This window comes from Eurosta solidaginis, chromosome 1 (assembly GCF_040869045.1).
Source record: "Eurosta solidaginis isolate ZX-2024a chromosome 1, ASM4086904v1, whole genome shotgun sequence".
In the NCBI taxonomy this organism is placed as follows: domain Eukaryota; kingdom Metazoa; phylum Arthropoda; class Insecta; order Diptera; family Tephritidae; genus Eurosta; species Eurosta solidaginis.
The window spans coordinates 78,984,793-79,000,403 of NC_090319.1; the positions used below are offsets into that span (position 1 = coordinate 78,984,793).

General features: G+C 39.5%; 1 protein-coding gene across 7 annotated transcripts in view; it reads left to right on the forward strand.

The window, feature by feature from the left end:
• Irk1 (Inwardly rectifying potassium channel 1) overlaps positions 1 to 15,611 on the forward strand; it is a 313,191-nt gene that overhangs the window by 142,090 nt on the left and 155,490 nt on the right. For 2 of the 7 annotated variants that reach the window (XM_067758676.1, XM_067758690.1), the window contains exon 1: positions 3,017 to 3,307. The exons of the other annotated variants lie outside the window; for them this stretch is intronic. The gene's annotated coding sequence lies outside the window, so the exon portion shown is untranslated. Of the gene's footprint in view, positions 1 to 3,016; positions 3,308 to 15,611 lie in introns of those variants that run through there. 7 annotated transcript variants of the gene reach the window in all.

The following is a 15,611-nucleotide window of genomic DNA, read 5'->3' on the forward strand; positions in this document are numbered from 1 at the left end:
GTAATTTTAACTTATTTGATGCTTTAGAGACGCAAGAGAGTAACAGTAACGGGAATCTGCAAAAAAACACGTTTTGCAAAAATTGGCTTTTAAAACGCTATTCTCGGCTCCGCTTCAATTGGTTGTGTTGATTTGATTTAACATTTCATATTTATAATTCTTTTTTTATGCGCATATATGTATGTATATACTAGAAAAATAATGTAATGATTGCCCTTTAATGCGCATAATGTTCATAAACTATAACTAATTGGACATCACACTGAAATGAGATTTTAAATTTTGTAAATTTACTAGCAGACCCGGCCGCCAGACGTTGTTCTGCCCTTTTAAACTCTTACGAAGTTGTATCTGTTCCCCATTTTCTTTCCCCTTTTCTTTTTCTTTTATTCACTCGTCTCTTTTTCCCTCTCCGTCTTTTCCATCCCTTCTTTTCTCTCTAGCTCCACCTCCTTTTCCCTTTCCCGCTCCATCTATCCCTATCTCTTCATCTATCTATCTTCGTCTAACTCTATCTCTATCTTTTTCTAAGTCTCGTTCTCTTTTTCTCGTTTTTCTTCGCTCTAATGCAGAATCAACAATCTGCGCGAAGTTGATTCAACAGCTTTTTGCGATGGATTCGATTGATTTTAACATTTTTTTTCTTTCCGTGTACTACGTTCGCTTTATGTTTACGGATAAGTTAAAGTGGCATTGTTACCTACGTTCGGGTTTTCCGGGGAAAATCTTTACCTTTCCCGTACTGCTCTCTCTTGTTGGAGTATGGCACTTGCAGATTTGAAAACAGTCTTCAACCTATATATTTCAATCGCGTAGTGAGTCGATGCAAAGCGCTCGCTTACCTCACCGGTTAGCTTGACTACGGTTTTTAAGCGCTAGACAGTTGGACAACTCTTAATGCTGCCCGGTTATGGAAAATGGCTCTCTTATTCTTTCTAATGCGTTTATCACTTTTCCTTTCTCTTCACACTCTCTTGCCACTCCTTTACCGAGCTCATTGACTTTCGCTCTCTACATCTGACTCATCGCTTGTAGCAATATAATATTATCTCACTTGCGACATTATTTTCCTTCTCTTCCCCTCCATATATTGTTAACTATTGAGTGATCTTTTTTGGTCGTCCGACCTTCTTATCAACAATGCTGGCTTAGCGTTATATTATTAATCAGAGTGAAGAATAATCATCCATAACAGCTGCGCTCCTTACTGTGAAGGATCATTTCAAATAGCGCCGAGTATACCTCCTGACTGCAAATCCTCCAATAGACACATTCTGCATAATACCCTGGTTTAGAGGGTAACCCCTCAATTCCTTTCTATGTCCGTGAAAAGTGATTTTAACTTCGCGATTCCGTCATATAGCGCATGTAAGTAGTTTGACAATGGCCTCACACTAACGACAGGGTGATTGCTCCCTCCGTTTAACTCAATATTATGCATTATGAATAGAATGCACGTATTTTTATGAAGAACGGTAGATTGGGCGACACTGGCGCCATCTGACCTGAAAAAGTAGCCAATTTGCATGACGGAACTATACAAGGTGGCAGAGCTGATTTTTACTTTTTTAATATGATTGGATATATCAACTTCCGGCGCAGTACGATGTTGACATTAGTCCATCGATTTACAAAAACAAAGAATATGGAACTTTTATTTATGTTTGTAGGTATATCACCTATTATGTAGGTATAGGCTGCCACCTTGTATGGTTCCGCCATGCCAACTTGCTAATTTTATTGTTATGTAAGCATAAGAAGAAGAAGAATTTGACATTTGCTTTGGCTTAGGCTGCTGGCAACACTTTGCAAGTGAAATTATTTTTCCCACTCGTTGGTAACTTTTCTAACAATTTTTGCAATTAAAATCTGAAATATATCAAATGAATACGACACAAAATATGTTAGCAAGTATTTTTATTGTATAAGGATAATGATTATAACAGTGCTTCGCCAAATTTTGTATATGAATGGAAAAGGCGATATAAGCTTAAATTGCCAAGTCTTAAGTTCCTTCATATTTATAAACGCAACAACTTGGTTGATTGTGGCGATGTTTCATTGTGCCGTGGCCTTAAGCGCAGATATAAAATATGCGTCAAAATCACCAATAACTTAAACAGGAGCAATGCTTTCTTAAAATTGTTAAACTTTTTAGCCACTGTTCTGAAAGTGTTATTTGATATCTACTTGTACCCCACGTAAATTGGTTAAGAACTAAGCCTTCATTCCATAATGAAGTTAAGTACTTTTTTATGTTAACTCACGGCTGCGTATATAATATTCGGTTCCATCAGAAGTTAGACTACCTTACTTCTTTTGGGATATTCATGTTTTTATTTTTTTATTTTTTTTTTACCGGCTTCATGAACATTAGCCCTTTTTTTTTTTACACGTATATACGTTTACGTTTCCGCGTAAAAAAACGCTTATCCTCACTAGGAAACCCATCTAGCAGCAACTAGCTACAGAACATGTTGTACCGAAAAGCGCAGACACAAACATCTGGGGGCCATAGTGTATAACATATAGCTGAGCTGAATCGGTTGCGGTGAATAGTGGGCACATACCAGTCGTCGAGCTAATATATAGATGTAGTGTAGAGGGGAAACATAGACACATATTTCAGTTGCATCTGAGTATAATGCGTATTGAAATTTAGGAGTACTAATTTTATGCGCAGCAATTTCAGAAGAGCAGATAAAGTTTAACGCTTAGCACTCCATATAAACTTTAAGCGTCAACGTACATACATAGATATAAAAAAAACACAGCTATTGTAAATCTCACCTTTTAGTTAGTGAAGTGACTAAACAGCTGACATTTGAGAAGCGTGACATGTGTGACGCATTGAGTACGGCGAAGCGACAAAAACGATAAACAAAGCTCTTCGAATTGCTGATCAAACAACCAAACGGTAAATACGGTGGATAGCAAAATAATTCCTGAGCTGGAAGAAGCGAAACAATAAAATAAACCCAAATGGCAATGTGAATTTTCAGTTTAGCACGAAACGTTGAGGCTTTAAGTTGTGCGCGCGTGTTGTGTTGCGTGGTTGGGCGCGCAAATTCGAGTCGACTTTAAAACCATTTTTATTTGTAGTCTTCCTTTTTTGTTTTTTTTTTATACATAAGTACATACATTTAAAAATAAATGTAATTTGCACGTTAAAAGTTTGGTGAAGAGTGAAGTGAGAAGTGAAGCGTGTTAAGCGATTTGTGACGCATGCGCATTTTAATAAGCGTCCGCATGTTGAATTGTTTTTGTTTATTGTTTCTTGGCAAAATGTTATATAAGCCGATATAAAGTGAGAAAATTTAAATATAATGTGAAATCTAGCTTTTAATGTTAAATACTTTTATGGAATGTAATGCGAATTACTTACTTGGAAATATGTAAATAAAAAGTTGGTTTACATATTTTACTGTGTTTAAGGTATGCGTTACCTTAATGATTACCATGTTGTTGCTATAAAAATATAAATATGAGGGTGCTAACTTAGTGACTTTTATAATTGAATATAATAATATGAAAACAAATATTGTCAAATTTATATAAATATTTAAAAAACTTCTTCTAAGGGGCATATTACGTATAACGCAACGAGTCGTATTTTATCATGTGAATAAGAATTCGTATTATATAAGAGCATTCATTCACCTCAGTGAGTGACAGTAAACCTGATTGTCTTTGTGAAATTTTTGGTATTGTAACAAATTTTGGGAAATTCTGCTTATTTGAAACCTTCTGCTAACGTTCGAATTACTAAATTGTTGAATACATAACTCCAATATTCAATAATGCAAAATGGTAATTATTAGACTACGTTGAAAGTACTTCACAATAACACTTATACTTCACAACCAATAGCGTGCTTAAATGAAAACTGTTTACTGACTACTCAGCTTTCGCTGCTTTTATACTCTCTGTTGCCTCGTTCACCCATTTCTACTAAGGTCTACTAACTTCGCGAACTTCATGCCTGGTTACCAGCCAACCGTATATGTACATCAGACATCGGCAAATAATGGCACAATTGTGCAGACTCAATTCACTCGTATTCTTATTATCTTTAGTTTAGTTGTTGCTGAGCATTTGGCGCAGTAACATCGATCGTGTTCGTCGCTCGCTATGCTGATGAATGTTATTAGCAAGCAACAAGCAAAGACCGTTTGTTAGTTTTTCAATGCGCACAAGCGAAAAATATTTAATGTTGAGCAACCCTTTTGCGCAAATACAATATATTTCATTGTATAAACCTTTTTCTTGCCATTATGCGCATTAAAAATATAATAACAAACAATTTTGTCTTGTTGCTTGCTAATAAGCGAATGAACTACGCAAACCGATGCATCAAGTGATGTGCGCGATTATCGCGCTCTCACTAACACATCTGCATTTCGATTTTACCGATGCCTGATGTACATGTATTTTTGTAGTTTATAGTCTATCGCATACCCATATGCGTGTGTATATGTGAGTACTATTACGGCTGGTGGTGAGTATCTCTCTGCTGCCTTGTATGTACATGTGTTTATGATGATTATGTAGCTTGCTTTAATGTTGTTGTGCATTTATTTAATAGCCTTAGGGATGTGAGTATCAATTAGTGATGCTAATATTCGTCACAGTATTATATAGTGGTGAATGTGAATGCCAGTGAATGCGAAGCAAAGAGTCACGGCGTCATACATAATCTGGTCCTAAATTTCGAAAGGAACGCTATAAACGGGGGCGAAAAAATACCAAATGGGAGAGAATGCACCAGATGATCTAACACCAAAGCAAACTGAACTTCAATTTTTGGTGTCACAGGTAGTCCCGCATTACAACTACGTGATGCAATGCCCCCTACGCTGATAATATCACGGAATTTTTAGATATCCATTGTGGACAGAACTCTTTGGAAAACAGGTATTCCATATACTGACCGTCACTCAGAGATCTGGTCCACTGTTTTTCATGCAAAAATCCACGCAATCCTAGAGACAGCCACTGTCTTGCAGTGTGCTAAATAATGGGAGCCAAAAATATTGTTTTTTAGAATGGAATCACGTATATCGGGGATATGAATCCCCAGGGAAAAGACAGACCAAATTGTTTATACTCCCAGCAACGAGAATATCGGCCAAGCTCATTAACTCAACTCTCACTGGGTACTTGCCGGAATACTGTAGTCCATGGGTCTTCAAAAATATGAACTGAGTGCCCTCATGCATATGCGATGAGAGCACAATTTTGCTAGGGATACATAACCTTGCTGAAGTCTACTAAATCACCTAAGTAAGGCAAATCTATGCGATACAAATAATGAGAAACTGATCAAAAATTGGAGCTGTCATTCGCGCACAAACTCTTTTTAAGTTTTTCTTAAAAAGAGGTGGAAAAAGATTTAATATGACCACATTGAACCTTTATCGCCATTCCGCCCTCCACATCCTAGTTCCATGAAGATCTTGGGGTCGCCAGAGCCTCGCCTGCTAAATCTGTGTATGATACATTCATATTCGTAACAGGATTCTCCTCGCGTAGGCGAGGGTGAATTGAATTCTTCTTTCTCTTTATAACTTCGCTCACTGAATTTAAAAGTATAAACCAATTTGGAACAACAAAATTGGAAACTTAGGACAACAGATATGAAAACGGCAAGGTAAAAAAAGAAGTGGGAATGAAGAAGTAGTTGGAAACGAAAAGTGAATTGAAAAAGAAGAAACAAGATAAAAAAGAAGAAGAGGGAGAATGAGAAATATTGTAGTAATGATGTAATGTTTTTGTTTGTTTGTTTGTTTGACTTTTGTGGAAGGAGGAAGGAGGAAATGCTTTTTGCACAGCTCACGTGGTTCCCCGTATCTTGGACAGCGTTTGTATTACTTCTGGTACGGATGCTCCCTACATGAGCTCCATTACTGCACTTACGCAAATGTTCTAGGCAAAATGTAGACAAGAGAGCGGAAGACAAGGTTTTAAAAATTAAGAAATTTACTGTAAAACTTTATTAAGTAAGCCTCAGCTACAAGCACGGCTACAGTGAGAGGTACAAGCAGCGCTTACTAGCATTTATTATGGTATAGGCCAAGGGCTATGGTTACACTTACTGGCACAGCTTAAATAATGGTTACTATGAGCTTTGGGGTTACGGAAATGCTTACATTTACGGTCACGGAAGGATGTATATGTACTGATACGACAACGTTTATCATTATGAACTGTTATATTGCAGATTATGATTACAGTTAAGGACAGAATTATGACTAATTGGTATAGTAATGGTTACGGCGGGGACTTCACTGACTGTTACGGTTATGATTACGATAATGGGGTTCGTTACGGTTACGGCTACAGTTATGGTTATGATTAGGTGAGGTTAGGTTACGCTAACGGCTATGGCTATGGTTAAGATTATGGTTACGGATACGCTTGTGACTACGAGCACTTACTTCACTAGTACCTCGTACTAAGGTTTTTTCTCGAGCTATTTCTCGCTTTAATGGCTTGGTCAGTCATACCACAAGTTCAGCTTTCTTTGCCTTTACGACCTACTTTCCCTTATTCCAGTCCACCGTTTCAATTGAGGATGATTTATGAGCAGTTAAATAGTTGTAACTATATAATTCAAACACTAGTATTAATAACAATCACAAGCCCATGACATTGCGCATATGAACTATTTTAGAGTTAATAAAATTACAGCGTAACTCATTTCATTGTTAGCTTCCGTTTCGGCTTACGCCGACCATTATATAACTCATGTAAATTATGTTCACGTGAGCTATAACCAGGACGTTATTATTACCCTGCAAAAAATGCGATTAATCTAGGATGAATCCGGGATGAGTCGCAAAGGAGTATGCGACCAATTCCAGTTGTGATCTCATTGTATGAGTTGATATGTTCCCTTTTGTTTGAGCATGTTCTATGAATAGACTAATTGTACTTCCCAAAAGGGACGCATAGGACCAATCCCCTTTGTACCCATATGTGAATATATGAAGGCTAGTCTCTCTTCGATTCAATAAGGCCTCAAATAGGGACCAGTAACATTTTTAACCCCAAGGTAGTAGAAAGATGCTCACCCATGTAATCCATTTTGAAATAAAACAATAATAAAAGGCTTTGAAGAGATTTACAAGGTATAATCGAAACAGCTGTCGCCTTGTCCGTCCTGATGTCAGTTTGTTAAAATTTTTCCCAAATTATAATTAAATGTTTTCATACATTCAAAAGCAACTATGGCAATCCCCGCTTAATTCATGTAAAATTGTTTGAGTTTCATTTCCGGTTTGTATTGAAACGAGCCGGCCCCATGCGTATCTTGCGCAACAAATACAGAAGTCTTTTATTAAATGTCAACCGAAATCAGATGTTCTATCAATCAATTCAAACGTGTTGTTATCCCAACAGCTGATTGCTTCTCCTTGATTATTTTCCTTACAGTTGCTTGTACTTTAATATGTCAGTTAATCGAAATCAATTAACATTTTCTTTTCACTTGACATTCATCCGCACGGAGAATTGCTTGAATTCGCTTTGCTTCGCCTTGATGGGCTACATAGATTTCAAACTGGCTAATCACAACTGTACCCAAAAATGACTGAAGGGGATCAGTTATACCCAAATGTGGACAAAAGGGATCAATCTTCTTAGGGACAAATCACACGTTTTTTTGCAGGGTACTTACGATTTTTTGCTTCAACAAAGTGGAACAGCATGGTGGAACAAAATTACCTAATCATTTTGTCAGCATTTCGTAACGACATATAGGGAAATCAGGTAGCCCGAAATTTAAGTAGAAACTTTTTAAACTTCACATGCAAAATAGTTAAATAATTAAGTTTTAGCGGGATGGGAAATGGAAAGCTTTTCACTCAAATTAAATAAATGGAAAAAACAAAAACATAATTACCCAACAACGGAAGACGCAATCTAAAAATTGTAATTTACATATTTAGTGCTGTTAAAAATAAAAAAAGCAAATTGTTTTTAAAATACTAGCACAAACACAGTAACAGTATAAACTAATACACTTACATATTTTGCTCTTATGGCTTATCAAGTTTAAGCGAAGCAGCAGAGCTTTTTGTATTTCATTGTGCTACGCTTGGCAACACTCGCATCATTACTGTAACGAACTTAACGTAAACAAATATTAATATTATGTAAATAGACCTATATGCAATACGAATGTAGCATCAGTCTTGCTCATAGAAAAAAAAAAAACAAGTACAAGTATTGAGTTTGTTACAAATTAAAGGTTGCTTTGGGGTCTTTGCAACACTGAAGGTTAGTGTCTGTTATATGAGATAGATAGAGATAGAATGACCACTAGCATTGTTCTTATAAGACAGTATCAAATTGCGATAGTCACACTTGACAATAAACGCGTTCAGTAAATGGGTGATATCAGAGGCTTGTTTTTTCCTTTCATTGGACTATGGTTTGCCGTGGCGGGTCCCAAGCCCAGCGCACAACCCGCTCAGTGGGGGTAAAAGTATTATTGAGAGACGCCCGTTTGCAGCCGTACCTCGTCGTGGACAGACGCTGCCGATGAATAACCCCCAGCTAGCCCTTAAACTGAGTATGTCATAGTAGCCTAGCCAGGTTGTCGCCTTCTCACATTAGCTCACCACTAAACGGGTGTTCAGTGGCTACCCAGAGGATACTTGGCTGCAAGCTAACGAAAGTAGTGACCTGCTTGAACCACATAAAAAAATCACTCTGGCCATTCCCAGGTGAATGGTGGCCAGAAGCTTTCTCCAGTTTCTACAGACGGTTCGACCCTCCAACTCGCCTATGGGAGCAGAGGAACAGGGCGGCCCAACGGTCCGCTGGAAGGACCAGGTGGAAAACGATTTAAACTCCCTTGGTGTAACCAAATGGCGCCAGTTGGCAGTGAGAAGAAGGGACTGGCGCACCTTGTTGGACGGCCATAAAGTTTAAACGGTTTAGCGCACATTGAGTAAGTAAGTAAGTAAGAATGTGTTATATAGGGTTAACGATCTTACGACTACTTCAATTAGCTACAAGATCAAGTTAAGTTATAACCATTTGGCCGCCCAATTTAAAATGCCCTCACTACAGCAGACACCTTGTCGTTGATGTGAGAGCCTAGCCGAATTCCATTGGACTCGACTATGGGACTGAGCGGTTTACCGACATACTTCTACACAGTTTCGTTTCATAGGATGGTGGCAGGATGGCAGTGATCAAGAACTGCCAACATCAGAGTGTTATGTGGACCGTGCCTACTGGATAATTTGCAGCTGGGGATATTTTCGGCCGTATTTTAATGAAGCTTTCCCAATACCGGGTCGCCTCGCAAAGCAATAATGACCGGTTTTTTATCACCGCATTAAATATTGCACGGCTGTGCCCGCTTTCTGGGGCAGACGGATGTACGACCAAGATGAACTCAAAAACTTTAGAGCAAAGGAAGGATGAGAACAAAAAGGCGATAGTGCCGCAAGCCCGCTGTGGTACACGGTTTTGTATCTGCAGAATTAACATTGGACCGCTCAGCCCGCCTTCTGAGGTAGGTGGTCGTACGACGAATATGAGCACAAAAGCTTCAGATCATAAGAAAGATGAGAACCAAAAGGCGATAGTGCCTCCAGCCGGGGAAGAGGAAATCAGTATAAGAAATGATTCTGATGCGGATAGCGAAGATAATGTACAGTCAGTGTGCTCGGCAGCAGGGCGGACAAAGGACAGTTACAGAATAGGGAGTTTAAGATAACCCTCTCACGATACCGAGCGGCATCAATACTTCCGCAGTGCTTGTGTGAAGTGGTAGACCCTTTCGAAAGCGAAATTGAGCGCTTTGCGTGGGCCCGCTACTAAATCTGCAAAGCAGAGAGAAATCTAAATACTGGAAAACCATGTATCCCGAAAGCTACCATACAGAAAGAGGAGAGCTATAATGGCATAAGAAACAAAAACGAAGAGGTTAATCAGCTTAATAGATGTAATGATCAGACTCCAGCTTACTCGGTGATACTAAAAGGATCTGACGTTGAGACTTCTGTTTTCACCGAGAAGAAGATGAACGAAGTAGTCTCAAACTGTGACACTACTAGATTGCAGCACCCCTAATGCGTAGATATCTACCGAAAGGTGGATATTCGTTGAAGGCTAGCTAATCCGCATCATGATAAAAATGATGCATAATAAAGGAATTAAACGGCGATCAGCCTTCGAAATAGCAGGTTGGTACAACGGGGTTAAACTGATGACCTACAACAATAACGCGACTTAAGAATAGCTGCAGAGAGTTGGTACAGAGCTTCAAAGTCAAGCAGTGGCAATGTTGAAGGTGGTGAATAGGAAACTGATTTCCACGGTACCAAGGGCCAAGGTTTGGATGCCACTTGCGTTAAAGTTGTACGTCACGCTAAACATGTTTCAGAGTCAAAAGCGAAATAAGCCAACTTGAGGTACTTCGTGGATTTTGCACAGACTACATTTTCCAACTTTTGTGCTCTCACAACTTGGGAGAATGCATTGGGCGCAGAGATTATTTATGCGAGCCCAGGAGAGAGGACAAAAACCTCTGTACGCCGAAATCAGGGGAGTTATAGGTGCACGAGAGTATAGGTGCAGAGGAGGAGGTGTTAAAAGCGGATAAAAAGCCTAATGGTGCTGCGAGTCTTACAAACTACAAATGCTAAAAGCAGGAATGAGAACATGGACGAAGCGCCAAATGACAAGGCGCATATTGGCAGCTTAATGATGCTGCGATTCTTACAAAAAAACATAAAATGCTACGAGAAGAGGAAGTAGAAACGGACCGCCAGAACCTGAAAACAGATATAAAGAGAAATAGCATGAGCGCAGTGAGGGGAGAGACAAATAGCTCCTCCGGACACTTGGGAGGACTCATTTGATGTACGCTGATACAAGAGCTATGACTGTTAGAAAGGTTTCTGTACTAAACACGCACGGATTCAGCGTTAGAACTGCAGTCGAGGTTGAGCAAGAGAAGTGATAGCAACTGTTCTCATAATTTTGCTTTGTCTGGCCGTGTGTATGTACGCTAGCTCAATTACTGCAGCTTTTAAATAATGCCTTTGTCCTGATGTTTTTTTAGTGGTTTGGCTAAAGAATTTGATATATCTTGTTCCTAGCGCTTAATATATTGTTTTGATTTGGTTGCTTGGCTGAACCGATGGCATTTGGTTTGAAATAAAAGTTGAATCTAAACACTGCATAATGTTCATCATACGCCATGGCAGAACAATACAATTTTTTTTCTCATTTTCAAAATTTACAAGGGCATATAATAGTTTTTTGATGACAAGACATAATACAAAAATTTATATCTGAATATAAACAAGTAAGGACGGCTAAGTTCGGGTGTAACCGAACATCACATACTCAGTTGAGAGCTGTGGAGACAAAGCAAGGGAAAATCACCATGTTGTAAAAAGAACCTAGGGTAACCCTGGAATGTGTTTGTATGACATGTGTATCAAATGGAAGGTATTAAAGAGTATTTTCAGAGGAAGTGGGCCATAGTTCTATAGATGGACGCCATTTAGGGATATCGCCATAAAGGTGGACCAGGCCTGACTCTAGAATTTGTTTGTACGATATGGGTATCAAATGAAATGTGTTAATGAGTATTTTAAAAGGGAGTGGGCCTAAGTTCTATAGGTGGACCAGGGGTGACTCTAGAATTTGTTTGTACGAAATGAGTATCAAATGAAAGGTGTTAATGAGTATTTTAATAGGGCGTGGGCCTTAGTTCTATATGTGGACGCCTTTTCTAGATATCGCCATAAAGGTGGACCAGGGGTGACTCTAGAATTTGTTTGTACTATATGGGTATCACATGAAAGGTGTTAATGAGTATTTTAAAAGGGAGCGGGTCTTAATTCTATAGGTGGACGCCTTTTCGGAATATCGTTATAAAAGTGGACCAGGGTTGACTCTAGAATGCTTTGTACAATATGGGTATCAAATGAAAGGTGTTAATAAGTGTTTTAAAATTGAGTGGGCCTTAGTTCTATGGGTGGATGCCTTTTCGAGATATCGCCATAAAGGTGGGCCAGGGGTGACTCTAGATTTTGTTTGTACGATATGGATATCTAATGAAAGGTGTTAATGAGTATTTTAAAAAGGCGTGGGCCTTAGTTCTATAGGTGGACGCCTTTTCGAGATATCGACATAAAGGTGGACCAGGGGTGACTCTAGAATTAGTTTGTACGATATGGGTATCAAATGAAAGGTGTTAATGAGTATTTTAAAAGGGCGTGGGCCTTAGTTCTATAGGTGGATGCCTTTTCGAGATATCGCCATAAAGGTGGGCCAGGGTTGACTCTAGATTTTTTTGTAAGATATGGGTATCAAATGAAAGGTGTTAATGATTATTTTAAAAAGGCGTGGGCCTTAGTTCTATAGGTGGACGCCTTTTCGAGATATCGACATAAAGGTGGACCAGGGGTGACTCTAGAATTTGTTTGTACGATATGGGTATCAAATGAAAGGTGTTAATGAGTATTTTAAAAAGGAGTGAGCCTTAGTTCTATAGGTGGACGCCTTTTCGAGATATCGACATAAAGGTGGACCAGGGGTGACTCTAGAATTTGTTTATACGATATGGGTATCAAATGAAAGGTGTTAATGAGTATTTTAAAAGGGAGTGGGCCTTAGTTCTATAGGTGGATGCCTTTTCGAGATATCGCCATAAAGGTGGGCCAGGGTTGACTCTAGATTTTTTTGTAAGATATGAGTATCAAATGAAAGGTGTTAATGATTATTTTAAAAAGGCGTGGGCCTTAGTTCTATAGGTGGACGCCTTTTCGAGATATCGACATAAAGGTGGACCAGGGGTGACTCTAGAATTTGTTTGTACGATATGGGTATCAAATGAAAGGTGTTAATGAGTATTTTAAAAAGGCGTGGGCCTTAGTTCTATAGGTGGACGCCTTTTCGAGATATCGACATAAAGGTGGACCAGGGGTGACTCTAGAATTTGTTTGTACGATATGGGTATCAAATGAAAGGTGTTAATGAGTATTTTAAAAAGGCGTGGGTCTTAGTTCTATAGGTGGACGCCTTTTCGAGATATCGACATAAAGGTGGACCAGGGGTGACTCTAGATTTTTTTGTAAGATATGGGTATCAAATGAAAGGTGTTAATGATTATTTTAAAAAGGCGTGGGCCTTAGTTCTATAGGTGGACGCCTTTTCGAGATATCGATATAAAGGTGGACCAGGGGTGACTCTAGAATTTGTTTGTACGATATGGGTATCAAATGAAAGGTGTTAATGAGTATTTTAAAAAGGAGTGAGCCTTAGCTCTATATGTGGACGCCTTTTCGAGATATCGCCATAAACGTGGACCAAGGGTGACTCTAGAATGTGTTTGTACGATATGGGTATCAAATTAAAGGTATTAATGAGGGGTTTAAAAGGGAGTGTCCCTTAGTTGTATATGTGAAGGCGTTTTCGAGATATCTACCAAAATGTGGACCAGGGTGATCCAGAACATCATCTGTCGGGTACCGCTAATTTATTTATATATGTAATACCACGTACAGTATTCCTTCCAAGATTACAAGGGCTTTTGATTTTGCCCTGCAAAACTTTTTCATTTTCTTCTACTTAATATGGTAGGTGTCACACCCATTTTACTAAGTTTTTTTTAAAGTTATATTTTGCGTCAATAGGCCAATACAATTGCCATGTTTCATCCCTTTTTTCGTATTTGGTATATAATTATGGCATTTTTTTCATTTTTCGTAATTTTCTATATCGAAAAAGTGGGCCGACTATGACGGATTTCGGCCATTTTTTACACCAATACAAAGTGAGTTCAGATAAGTACGTGAACTGAATTTAGTAAAGATATATCGATTTTTGCTCAAGTTATCGTGTTAACGGCCGAGCGGAAGGACAGACGGCCGACTGTGTATAAAAACTGGGCGTGGCTTCAACCGATTTTGCCCTTTTTCACAGAAAACAGTTATCGTCCTAGGAGGTAAGCCTCTACCAAATTTCACAAGGATTGGTAAATTTGTGTTCGACTTATGGCATTAAAAGCATCCTAGACAAATTAAATGAAAAAGGGCGGAGCCACGCCCATTTTGAAATTTTATTTTATTTTTGTTTTTTGTTGCACCATATCATTACTGGGGTTGAATATTGGCATAATTTACTTATATGCTGTAGGTAGGTAGGTTGAACTGGCCGGTTCATGAGGACCTCACATAGACTGATTGAGTCCGTAGTGTTACCAGAAGTTTGTTTTAACAACCAAACTGAAAAACCCTATCAAAAACCAGGACCTATGTTATAAAATAACTCCGTCCTCTTGGCAAATACTAGAAGCTTCCTAGGACTTAAGCCACTTGCTGCTTCTAGATCTGACAGCTGTATCACTCCTAATATCTGGAGTCTTAGCCTGGCAAGTGCAGGGCACGAGCACAGAACGTGCTCGATCGTTTCCTCCTCCAACCCGCACTTCCTACACCTGCTATCACTGACCAAGCCTAATTTAAAGGCATGTGACGCCAGAAGGCAGTGTCCAGTCAGAATACCCGTCATGAGTCTACAGTCCTCTCATTTTAATGATAGAAGCAACTGTGTTAGTCTAAGGTTGTAAGACCTACACATAATCTTCGACACTTTACAGCCCCGCGCTTGAACCCACGCCTTTTCTGCTTGGTCGATCATGTGCACCTCTCGCATTCCCTTAATCTCGCCCAATCTAATTGGGACGTCTACGGAGCAAGCTTCAAGGGATGCGCCCTTTTTAGCTAATTCGTCCGCTTTTTCATTCCCATCTATTCCCATATGCCCTGGGACCCAATATAGATGTATGCTTCTCCCTGTCCCGATTCTCTCCAGAGACTGCTTACACTCTAACACGCATTTAGATGCTGTGCTATGCGAGATTATTGCCTTAATTGCTGCTTGACTGTCAATATAAAAGTTAACACGGTTGCAGCTTAAGCTATTCTCTTCCAGGGTTTCTACTGCTTTGGTTACGGCTGATATTTCCGCTTGGAAAACGCTACAGTAATCCGGCAGCCTGTAGGATCTGCTTAATTCCGGATCAGCGCAGTATACCGCAGACCCTACTCCTTCCACTATTTTGGAACCATCGGTGTACACATGTATCGCCTCGTCCGCCATTTGCGCACCCTTGCGCCAACCGTCCACCTCTATTGTGGCCTTAAGATCTCCCTCAAAGTGCAGGTAGGGAATCATGTAGTCTGTTCGTCTTGTGACTGAGGACGCTATACTACTATGGCCATATGGTCGGCGCTCAAGCTGCCCCGAAGCATCGAGCCTGGTTGCGGTCGTTAACGCTTTGTTCTTTGCTACCAGGTCTACAGGTGGAATGTGCAGAATGGCATATAGTGCAGCCGTCGGGGTTGTTTTCAGGGCTCCCGTAATGCAAAGCATCGATAGTCTGCATACCCCCTCTAATTTTTTGAGGTATGTTGTTTTTTGTGTGGCTTTCCACCAAACAAGAACTCCATAGTATAGAATAGGGCTTACAATCGCTGTAAAAACCCAATGAGAAAGAGAGGGCGATAGGCCCCACGTACACCCCAGCATTCTTTTACATGCATAGAGTGCCGTTGAGGCCTTCTTGACCCTCTCCT